At 44.2% G+C, this 11,714-nt stretch overlaps 1 non-coding gene across 1 annotated transcript; it reads right to left on the bottom strand.

The window, feature by feature from the left end:
• Positions 1 to 1,665: 1,665 nt before the first annotated feature.
• On the bottom strand, positions 1,666 to 1,803 carry LOC119927483. Its single transcript, XR_005450482.1, has one exon. It is a non-coding gene; the product is annotated as a small nucleolar RNA SNORA7 (small nucleolar RNA).
• Positions 1,804 to 11,714: the final 9,911 nt, after the last annotated feature.

The following is an 11,714-nucleotide window of genomic DNA, read 5'->3' as shown; positions in this document are numbered from 1 at the left end:
GATGATGATGATGATGGCATTTATCTAAGCACTTACTATGTGCAAAGCACTGTTCTAAGCTCTGGGGAGGTTACAAGGTGATCAGGTTGTCCCTCGGGGGGCTCATAGTCTTAATCCCCATTTTACAGATGAGGTAACTGAGGCCCAGAGAAGTGACGTGACTTGCCCAAAGTCACACAGCTGACAATTGGCGGAGCTGGGATTTGAACCCATGACCTGGCGTGAGACTTTCATCTACTAATCCTATGCTATTGTGCATTACATAGTAGCACATCCTATAACTGACTTTTGGGGATATTTTAAAAGTGAGCTTTTTAGAAAAACTTCCGACACAATCTATCGAGCACAATTACATAATTATGCTCTTCTTAAAGGTCTACTGCAAAGCCGTGACCCACATATTTTTAGGTTGAAACTTCGTAAAATAGGTGTTTAGACTGAATAGTGTTTCATATGTGTCTGGCCTTCATTTGGAACATCACATTTTCCACCAATTCTTCATGCCACTCCCAAAACTCCAGTATCTTAGACTTTCAAATTTTTTTTTGTTTTTGGCAAACAAGTGTAATTGTGTTTTTGAAAACAAACATGGCTTTCATTAGATATAAAGGTGGAACATATCTTGCTTATTGAGTAATAGATTTACTTGAAATACGTGATTCAGGGTTGTTTTGTTTTGGATAAAAGGAAAATACTACATCTACTTTCCTATTGAAGTTGTAATCATTCTTAGAATTGAATGAAATAAGTGAAACTGCATCTGTTATATGAAGGTGATTTATTTTCATGAAGACATGAAGCATTAAATTTAAGAGTGTTCTCGTGTCGGGAACAAAAGCAATCCACCCATGAAAGTATCATCAGTTTTAAAAACAACAAATACCAAATGCATATCTGTTTGTAAGGGATGGGATTATTTAAGATAATTTCTCCCTGAGAGCTTATTTCCCATTATTAGTCAATATGCCAAATATTAATCTTTTCATTCATTTATGGTTAAGGGTTTGCCTTACCGGTCACCACTAGCTTGGAGGTGAATCAATCAATCAGTAGATTTATTGAATGCCCACAGCTCAGTACTAAGCACGAGAAGCAATGTGGCCTAGTAGCTAGAACACTAGCCTGGGAGTGAGAAGGACCCGACTTCTACTTCTGGCTCCACCAGTTACCTGCTGTGTGACCTTGGAAAAGTCACTTAACTTCTCGGTGCCTCAGTTACATCATCTGTAAAATAGGGAGTAAGACCATGGTCCCCATGTGGAACGGGGACAGTGTCCAACCTGATGAACTTGCATCTACCCCAGCGCTTAGTACGGTGCCTGGCACGTAGTAAGAACTTAACAAATACCGTAAAAACAGCACTTGGAGAGTAGAATAGAGGTAGAAGGCATGACCCCCATCCTCAAGGACCTTCACTCTAGTGGTGCGTGCCAGAAAAGTCTTGTCTTATGCTGTCGAGTTATTTCTGACCCATTATGACACCACAGCTGCATCTCTCCCAGAACGCACTACTCTTCATCTGCAATCGTTCTGGTAGTGTATCCGTACAGTTTTTTTGGTAAAAATCCAGAAGTGGCTTCCCATTGCCTCCTTCCACGCAGTAAACTTGAGTCGTTGCCCTCGGCTCTCTCCCATGCCGCTGCTGCCCAGCACGGGTGAATTGTGACTTGTAGCAGATTGCATTCCACTCGCTAGCCACTGCCCAAGCTAGGAATGGAATGGGTAGGCCTCTGCTTGACTCTCCTTCCCATAGCCGAGACTGGTAAAGTACTGGAAATACTCCAGGTGTGACCCTGAGAGGCAGCCAGGAAAGCAGATGGGAATAATGATGATTTCATTGTTTTATGGCCGGGCACCTCTTTGGGATGATGAGTGGGAACAGTAAAAGTGCATGGGAAAGTCCACTATAACTGAGTAGATATAATGATGGTATTTGTTAAGCGCTTACTATATGAAAAACACTGTTCTAAGCACTGGGGAGGCTACAAGGTGATCAGGTAGTCCCATGGAGGGCTCACAGTTTAAATCCCCATTTGACAGATGAGGGAACTGAGGCACAGAGAAGGTAAATGACTTACCCAAAGTCACACAGCTGACAGTTGATGGAGCCGGGATTTGAACTCTTGAGCCATGCTGCAGTCCCTGCCTACAATGAGCTTACAAATCAGATGGGGAGATAGACATTAAAATAAATTACAGATGAATATATAACCGCTAAAATCTGTTCTTTCTTTTCCATCCAAATTCCTACCATGCTGATCCAGCCCTTATCCTATCCCACCTTGATTACCTCAGCTTCTCCTTGCTGACCTCCCTGCCTCCTGTCTCTCCCTTCTCCAGTCCATACTTCACTCTGATGCCCCTATCATTTTTCTAAAGACCTGTTCAGTCCATGCCTCCCCGCTCTTAAAGAACCTCCAGTAATTTCCCACCCACCATCATGTCAAACAAAAACTCCTTACCGTCCACTTTGAAACACTCAATCAGCTTGCCCCCATCCCTACCTTACCTTATTGATCTTTTATTGCATCCCAGCCTGCACACTTGGCTCCAACAGGGCCAGCTTGCTCCCTGTGCCCTGATCTTACTTATCTTGCCGCTGACCGCTTTTCCACATCCTCCCTCTGGCCCAGAACTCCCCCCACCTTCACATACACCGGACCACCACTCTCCCCACCTTCCAAGCCTTGTATATCGAGAAGCAGCGTGGCTCAGTGGAAAGAGCCCGGGCGCTTTGGAGTCAGAGGTCATGGGTTCAAATCCCAGCTCCGCCATCTGTCAGCTGTGTGACTTTGGACAAGTCACTTCACTTTTCTGGGCCTCAGTTACCTCATCTGTAAAATGGGGATTAAGACTGTGAGCCCCCGTGGGACAACCTTATCACTTTGTAACCTCCCCAGCGCATAGAACAGTGCTTTGCACATAGTAAGTGCTTAATAAATGCCATCATTATTATTATTATATCATCTACATACTTGGATCTATATCATTTGCCCACTTGATAATAGTAATAATAATGGTATTTGTTAGGCACTTACTATGTGCCAAACACTGTTCTAAGCACTGGGGAAGATAGAAGGTAATCAGGTTGCCCCAAGTGGGGCTCACAATCTTAATCCTCATTTTAGAGATGAGGTAACTGAGCCACAGAGAAGTTAAATGACTTGCCCCACCCTCAGCCCCACACCACCTACGTGCATATCTGTAATTTTTTTATAGTAATGTCTTGTCTCCACCACTAGACTTTAAGCTCACTGTGGGCAGGGAGTGTGTCTCCCCACCCTGCTTTAGTGTACTCTCCCAAGTGCTCAGTACAGTGTTCTGCACACAATAAACACTCAATAAATATGATTGATTGATTGACCGATTTGTACATTAAGTGCTGTGGGTCTAAGGGAGGGATAAATATCCAAGTGCTCAAAGGGAACAAACAACTGCATAAGTGACCCAGAAGGGAGGACACAGATGAAGAAATGAGAGCTTAGTCAGGGCAGGCCTCTTGGAGGAAGTGTGATTTTAGGGTGACTTTGAAGATAATGATAATAATAATGGTATTTGTTAAGTGCTTACTATGTGCCAAGCATTTTTCTAAGCACTGGGGTAGATGCAAGGTAATCAGGTTATCCCACATGAGGCTCACAGTCTTAATCCACATTTTACAGGGTAACTGAGGCACAGAGAAGTGAAGTAACTTCCCCGGAGTCACACAGCTGACAAGTGGCAGAGCCAGGATTAGAACCCAAGACCTGTGACTCCCAAGCCCGTGCTCTTTCCACTAAGCCATGGGAGAGTGGTGCTCTGTTGGATACAAAGGGGGAGGGAAGATGTGGAGAATGTGCTGGCGGCTAGACAGACGAGATCGAGGAGAAGGTTGCTGCAAACATTGCTCAGTGTGGCTTTTTCTGTGGAATTAGCAGCAGCAGGTCAAATATACTCTAAAATGTCCTCAGTCGCTGAGCCAAGTTGGCAGAGAAAAAGCCACAAGAGAGCATTTTTGTTCGTTTTATTAGTTTATTTTATTAAGGTATTTTCCAAGTGCGTACTGTGTGCCAGGCACTGTACTAAGTGCTTGGGAGAGTACAGTCTAGCCACAGAACAGACACATTCCTTGCCCACAATGAGCTTACAGTCTAGAGGGGAAGACAGACACTAATAAGTGGAGAATGGGCACTGACAGGGAAACTTCTCCGAGTAAACACCCCTTGGCTAGCCAATCCCTGTCGGCTGTTCTCGTCAGAAGCGCTTCCCCCAGCTATTCTTTTTTCCCAGTTAGCCAGGATACCATGCCAACCGACACATGATCCGCTCTAAACACCCTGCCGTGTCCCGGGCCCGGCTTGGAAGAAGGTAAGGGCTGTGGAGCTCTGGGGTAGATGCAAGCTAATCAGGTTGGACACAGTCCATGTCCTATGTAGGGCTCATGGTCTTGATCCTCAAAACTGTAAGCTCATCGTGGGCAGGGAATGTGTCTGTTTATTGTTATATATCAATCGTATTTATTGAGCGTTTACTGTGTGCAGAGCACTGTACTAAGTGCTTGGGAAGGACAAATCAGCAACACATAAAGACAGTCCCTACCCAACAGCGGGCTCACAGTCTAGAAGGGGGAGATAGTACTCTCCCTAGCACTTAGTACACTGCTCTGCACACAATAAGCACTCAGTAAATATGAATGCCTAGCTGACTGATCCCTGTTTTACAGATGAGGTAACTGAGGCCCAGAGAAGTGAAGTGACTTGCCCAAGGTCTATATAGTATTCTCCCAAGCTCTTAGTACACTTCTCGGCACACAGTAAGTACTCAGTCAATATGAATGACTTGCTGACTGATCCCTGTTTTACAGATGAGGTAACTGAGGCGCAGAGAAGTGAAGTGACTTGTCCAAGGTCTGTATTCATTCATTCATTCATTCAGTCATATTTATTGAGCACTTACTGTGTGCAGAGCACTGTACTAAGTGCTTGGGAAGTACAAGTTGACAACATATAGACGGTCCCTACCCAACAGTGGGCTCACAGTCTAGAAGGGGGAGACAGAAACAAAACAAAACATATTAACCTAATAAAATAAATAGAATAAATATGTACAAATAAAATGAATAGAGTAATAAATACGTAATAATAATAATAATGATAGCATTTATTAAGCGCTTACTACATGCAAAGCACTGTTCCAAGCGCTGGGGAGGTTACAAGGTGATCAGGTTGTCCCACAGGGGGCTCACAGTCTTTATCCTCCTTTTACAGTTGAGGGAACTGAGGCCCAGAGAAGTTAAGTGACTTGCCCAAAGTCACACAGCTGACAAGTGGCGGAGCCGGGATTCGAACCCATGACCTCTGACTCCAAAGCCCGGTCTCTTTCCACTGAGCCACGCTGCTTCTCTACGTACAAACATATATACATATATATGTCTATACATACATGTATTATTATACATAAATATGTATAGCACTCTCCCAAGCACTTAGTACACTGCTCTGCACACAGTAAGCACTCAGTCAATATGAATGACTTACTGACTGATCCCTGTTTTACAGATGAGGTAACTGAGGCCCAGAGAAGTGAAGTGACTTGCCCAAGGTCACACAGCAGACAAGTGGCGGAGGCAGAATTAGAAACCAGCTCCTTCCAACTCCTAGGCTGGTCCTCTATCCATGAGGCCATGCAGCTTCAACTCCACCTGTGGTGTTATGGAACACAGGTGGTTGTGTTTAGCGCTGTTGTGATCCAAATGGATTTGACCCTGGGCCAGACCCCCTCAGCAAGACCTCCAAGACCCCTGCTCCAGCTGGACCCCCTGACAATGAAGTAGACACTCTTGAAATGTGCATTTAACTCTCTTCAGGTCTCTAACGTTGTCTCTGAGGGAGTTTTTGAAGTCTTCAATACTTAGAGATCTTTAAAAAAATAAAATAAAATTCAACCTTCTGCCCTGGATGGCTTATTCATTAGTTTGTCTGGAGGCAGTAGGTTGAACTGAATGACCTGTCAAGGTCTCCTGAATTTTATATCTCTATTTTCTGTGGCTTCAGATATAAACACCAGCCACTCGGTATTCCAGGCAGCAAACCTAAAGGCAGTCGGTGCTTTTCCATAAAGTCCAAACTGTCACTGAATTTAATGAAGCATATTTCACCAAGCCCTTTCCTTTTTAACTGGGGAGTTTAAATGAGCCAAATTGGAATCCAGTGCTATGCAAACCAGAAGGAGAGGGAGATTTTTCTGGTCCTTCCAGAAAGATGATGGCAGGAAAAGATAGTCTGCTGCTGGATCTCTCTCTTCCAGAGGGGCCTTCTGGTTTAAAATGTGCCACACACGTTTCATGAGAAGGAGGCCCTGAATAACATATTTTCTGCTCTGCAAGTTCCTTCCTTGGCAACCCTGTATCAGTGGAGGGTGGTGAGTTGGGGGGACATAATAATAATGATAATAATAATGGTATTTGTTAAGCGCTACTATGTGCCAGGCACTGTACTAAGCACTGGGGTGGATACAAGCAAATGGGGTTGAACACAGGGTCTGTTCCACATGGGGCTCAAAGTCTCAATACCCATTTTAGAGATAAGGTAAATGAGGCACTGAGAATTGAAGTGAGTCCACACAGCAGACAGGCCTGTGCTTTATTCACTAGGCTACACTAACTAGTTCCATTAACAGGCTGAGGGATGTTGGGCAAGTCACTTCACCTCATGGTGCCTCAGTTTCTTCATCTGTGAAATGGGGATAAGATGGTGAACTCCTTTTGATTGATTTGGGAGAGGGACTGTGCTCACTCATAAACTTATGTCTATTTTCCTCTTAGCACATAGAAAGTGCTTACTAAATGTCATGATTATTGTCGTTGGTAATACTACTCCTATTACTACTAATGCTTATTGTGCTTTAAGTACCATCAAAACCAAGAAATAAACAGTTCCTGAGTTTGTATGATTTTGAACGAAGTAATTTACTGATTTATTTATATTAATGGCCTCCTTCCCCTCTAGATTGTAAACTCATTGTGAGCAGGGAATTTTTTATTGTTATTGTGTACTCTCCCGAGTGCTTAGTTCAGTGCTCTTCACACAGTAAGCACTCAATAAATATGACTTAATGAATGAATGAACGATGGTCCTTACCTGACTTTGAGGCTTATGTGGTTAAATCTACCATATAGGGCATGGGATAGGGCTTTTTGATAATAATAATTATGGTACTCAAGTGTTTACTGTGTGCCAAGCATTGTTCTAAGTGCTGGAGCTATTGATAGCCATTTGGACACTGCCAGCCTTTTACCTGCAAAGTAAATAGTGGAATGATTATCCTTTTGAGACTGAGAATGTCATTATCATTCTCAAATCACAGCGATTGAATGACCCGGTGTTTTCCAGGCTACACAGATTGTCGAGAGCCACTTCTGTCTTTCACGAGTGCTGCTATTCCTCTAACCACTTGGTCCTCTGTGAAGTAGATTTCAGCTAATCCCGTATACTTCAGATCCATTGTGCTGAGTTGTAGGTGCCATTTGAGATTAGGTGCCTTCTGAGAGACAGATAAGCCCTTGATGCTGGTTGACTGCATGGGAATCTCTGAGAAGTAGCAGTAATAATAATATTTTTTAAGTGCTTTCATTCATTCAATCATATTTATTGAGCACTTACTGTGTGCAGAGCACTGTACCAATCGCTTCTAGACTGTGAGCCCACTGTTGGGTAGGGACTGTCTCTATATGTTGCCAACTTGTACTTCTCAAGCACTTAGTACAGTGCTCTGCACACAGTAAGCGCTCAATAAATACGATTGATTGATTGATTGATTGGAAAGTACAATTCAGCAACAAAGAGAGACAATCCCTGCCCACAATGGGCTCACAGTCTAGAAGTGCTTGCTGACTATGGGCAAAGCAGTGTACTAAGCACTGGAAAAGAAATGCGTGGATTACATGTAGTTATGGCCCGTGGATTCATTCATTGATTAATTCATATTTATTGAGAGCTTGCTGTGTGTTGAGCACTGTACTAAGCGCTTGGGAAAGTACAATATGATAATAAGCACACACATTCCCTGCCCACAATGAGCTTAAATTCTAGAGGGGGGAATTCTAAGGGGCTCACATTCTAATAATGATAAGGGGAACCATTTACCGACTCTGTTCATTGTTATTTGTACTCTCCCTAGCACTTAGTACAGTGCTCTGCACACAGTAAGCACTCAGTAAATGTGATTGAACTGAATGGATGGATGCATATTCTCCCAAGCATTTAATACAGTGCGCTGCACACAGTATGCACTCGATAAATACCATTGATTAATTGATTGATTGAAAAGCAAACAAAGAATCAAAAGACAAAGACGTGAACAGATCTGACGGGAGAGGTAGGGTTTCAGGCTCCTCATGGGTCAGACTGCCAGTGTTCTGGAAAGTCACAGTTGTGGTGGTTTGGTGGTGACCTTCTCAATGTTCTAAGAGTCGAGAAGCCCTCATGCTGCGGCTGGTTGAGTCCTTCCATAGTCCTGAATCAATCAATCAATCGTATTTATTGAGCGCTTACTGTGTGCAGAGCACTGTACTAAGCGCTTGGGAAGTACAAGTTGGCAACATATAGAGACGGTCCCTACCCAACAGTGGGCTCACAGTCTAGGAGGGGGAGACAGAGAACAAAACCAAACATATTAACAAAACAAAATAAATAGAATAGATATGTACAAGTAGAATAAATAGAGTAATAAATATGTACAAACATGTATACATACATACGGGTGCTGTGGGGAAGGGAAGGAGGTAAGGCCGAGGAGATGGCGGGGGGGAGAGGAAGGAGGGGGCTCAGTCTGGGAAGGCCTCCTGGAGGAGGTGAGCTCTCAGTAGGGCCTTGAAGGGAGGAAGAGAGCAGGAGAGCTCCTGAACAGGAGCTGCTGGGACCTGTGGTGTCACGGTAGTGTCCTTCCAATCCGGCTGGGCCCCAGGGATCCAGAGTAAGGAGGGCAGTGGATGACTCAAGCAGGTGTCAAGGTGGTAGGTTTCTGGTTGTTTCACTAGGCATCTGATGGTGAGAGAGATGCCAAGGGTTAGGTTGCCTACAGCCCAGCATGCGCAGTGTACGCAGGAGCAGGGGCCCTGGGTATCACCATGGGGAGTGGGCAGGTGCTCCGGTTTGGGGACGCGGTCTCCTGCTGTAACCATTTCACAGCCGATTCACAGGATGTTTCTAAGCAATACAAATACAGGCCTTTTTTCTCCTTCTTTTGAATATTGTTTTGTACGAACCCAGTCAAATGCATCTCCTGGCTGACCGGACCAGAACCGCAGAATTTGGGTGAGTGGAAAAACTGAGGTAGGGGGTTGAGAATATCACAGTCTCTCCTGCTCTTTTGGCAAGCTGGCTCCAGCAGAACAATTTCTTATATTAAGTCCGCCAGTGGGGTTGGAGCACCAGCAGCGTATTTGGAACACCCCGTGTCAAAATTCCTGGCCTCTAGGAGTTCACATTTTAAGGCATTTGGAAAGTCCCCCATGAAGTTTGAGAACAGGGAGTTTTTGTGGGTGAAGAAATGTCAAATTCCTCTGCAGAACTCTCCAGATCCAACTCACAACTGAGGCTATTAGGATCTGGTCAAGGGGCAGTAGAGTCTCTGGGGGCTTGCGGCCTGTCTGCCTATGGCTTGGTATGGAGCCCCTTCCCCAGTTGAGGAAGATGTGGGGGTCTACAGGAATAAGGACCCATCCTCCTCCCCCATAACTCTCTCTCTATTCTTCTTTCCTTCCTACCTCATCTCTGTAGGTGCAAAGATCAGAGCTAGCTGGGTCTCTTCAAGGGGCCATTTGGCCAATGGGAAAGGGAAGGCAGGGGTGGTATGGCTTGCCATAGCGCTCCTTTTTCAGTGTGGCAAGCTGTGTTTTATGGGGCTTCGTACTCTTAAGTGAATTCTGAAAGGACATTTCCCTTAAGGGTCTTCAAATCTCATTGTGATTCTTGAGATTCTCTTAAGATTCTTATCTCCATCTCCCTGCCCAAGGTAACAGAGTTGGGAGGGAGTCATTTTCCCTGAATTCTTAGGCAGGGGAGCGGGGTGGGGCGAGGTAGGGGGGGAATCACAGTCACATCACATGCTGGGAATTCTCCAGTAGAGGTGGAGAGAGGGGTTTAAGTGGGTTAGGGTCAGGGGATGTGGCAGGGAGTTCTTTTGGAGAGCAGGGGCCACTGCTGCCTCTGACTGGCTCAAGCTGCTGGTGAGTAGATTTGCTTCACCTGTAGTTTCTGTTTAACTATCAAGGTAGACCAGTTGGCTGTGGTTTTATCTGAAGGGACAATATTCGTGAAGGTAGTCATTGTCTTTACTGAGCCTTCTCCTGTCAATCTTCCAGCCCCAAGCTTCAGAATTTAATGTTTTAAACTTTATATCCATCCTCCCCATTAATGTAACTTTCCCTCTCCCTCACCGCCCCTATGATTCAGGTGCTACTTGCATTGTAATTCGGCTTTCCTGTCTTTTCGGGGTAAAACTAAAGAGAGACATGGACCCATCTCTAGGCTTAATCATCATTTAATATGAACCACTCTACAATAATAATAGTAATAATAAGTGCTATGTGCCAAGCACTGTAGGAATCACTGGTGTTGATAAAAGACAATCAGCCTGCCTAAGCTTGCCTTTGATGTTACTCTTTGAAGTAGGAGGAATAACAGGTATTGAAACCCCAGTTTTGCAGATGAGGGAACTGAAACACAGAAAAATTAAGTGTTTTTGATCATTGCCTAATGTTCTTAGTACTAATGTTCTTAGGTTTTAGTCCTCTAATGTGTTTGCAGATTAAATAGTGTCTTTGAGAGAGCCAGGAAAATTTACTATTTCCCCTATCTGTAATATATTTTAACTTCCATTTCTCCCTGTGAGCTGCTGTGGGCAGGGATTGTGTCTATCAATTCTATTGTATTGGAGTTTCCCAAGCGCTTAGTACAGTACACTGCACACAGTAAGCACTTAATAAATTGGATTGATTGATTTAACTTTGAATCTCTTTGGAGTCCCTTGGATTTTGTAGGCATCTAGCAGTTCAGATTTCATTTGAACTCTCTTGCTAAAGCTGACAGTGTTTGAAGACTGGGAGGAAGGTATCTGGAGAAGCATTGTAGACATATCTCTTCTGTTTCCAGCAAAATGTCTTCTGCACCATCCTAGAAAGATAAGTTGTCTATCTCATCCAGAAGCATCTTCAGAGAAGGGAAGTTGTTTTGGGGAGACTTTTCCATCCAGTTTAAAGTCCTCCATTGGCCTCTCAGAGACCTAAGAGTTGTGAAATACATCACCTAAGTCAACCATTCCACCTATGCATACCTCCAAGTGAATTTTCACCAGAGAAGCCCTTTGTTTCTTAGTTTCTGAGAAAATAACTGTTGTGTTGGGTAATCTCCAATGGACTGGGCGATATGTGCAGCGGCTTTAGACACATCCAAGCGTCTAAAGCGTCCAAGTGGCTTTAGACTGGGAAATTGTGTGATGGGGATGAGTAAGAGTCTGTCTTATTCTTCCTTTATACCAGCACAATATCTAATCCAGAACCTCGAACACGGTCTTTCCTAAAAACTTCTTCAAAGACCCACCTGGCTGGGCCATTCGTTTCCATAAATTCACTTGGAAGATAATTGCAGGAAAGCAGCATAGCTTAGTGGAAAGAGCACGGGCTTGGGAGTCAGAGAGCATGAGTTCTAATCCTGAGACTGCCACTTTTCAGCTGT

This window comes from Tachyglossus aculeatus, chromosome 4 (genome assembly GCF_015852505.1).
Source record: "Tachyglossus aculeatus isolate mTacAcu1 chromosome 4, mTacAcu1.pri, whole genome shotgun sequence".
Taxonomy (NCBI): domain Eukaryota; kingdom Metazoa; phylum Chordata; class Mammalia; order Monotremata; family Tachyglossidae; genus Tachyglossus; species Tachyglossus aculeatus.
This window is presented reverse-complemented; position numbering and strand designations above follow the sequence as displayed.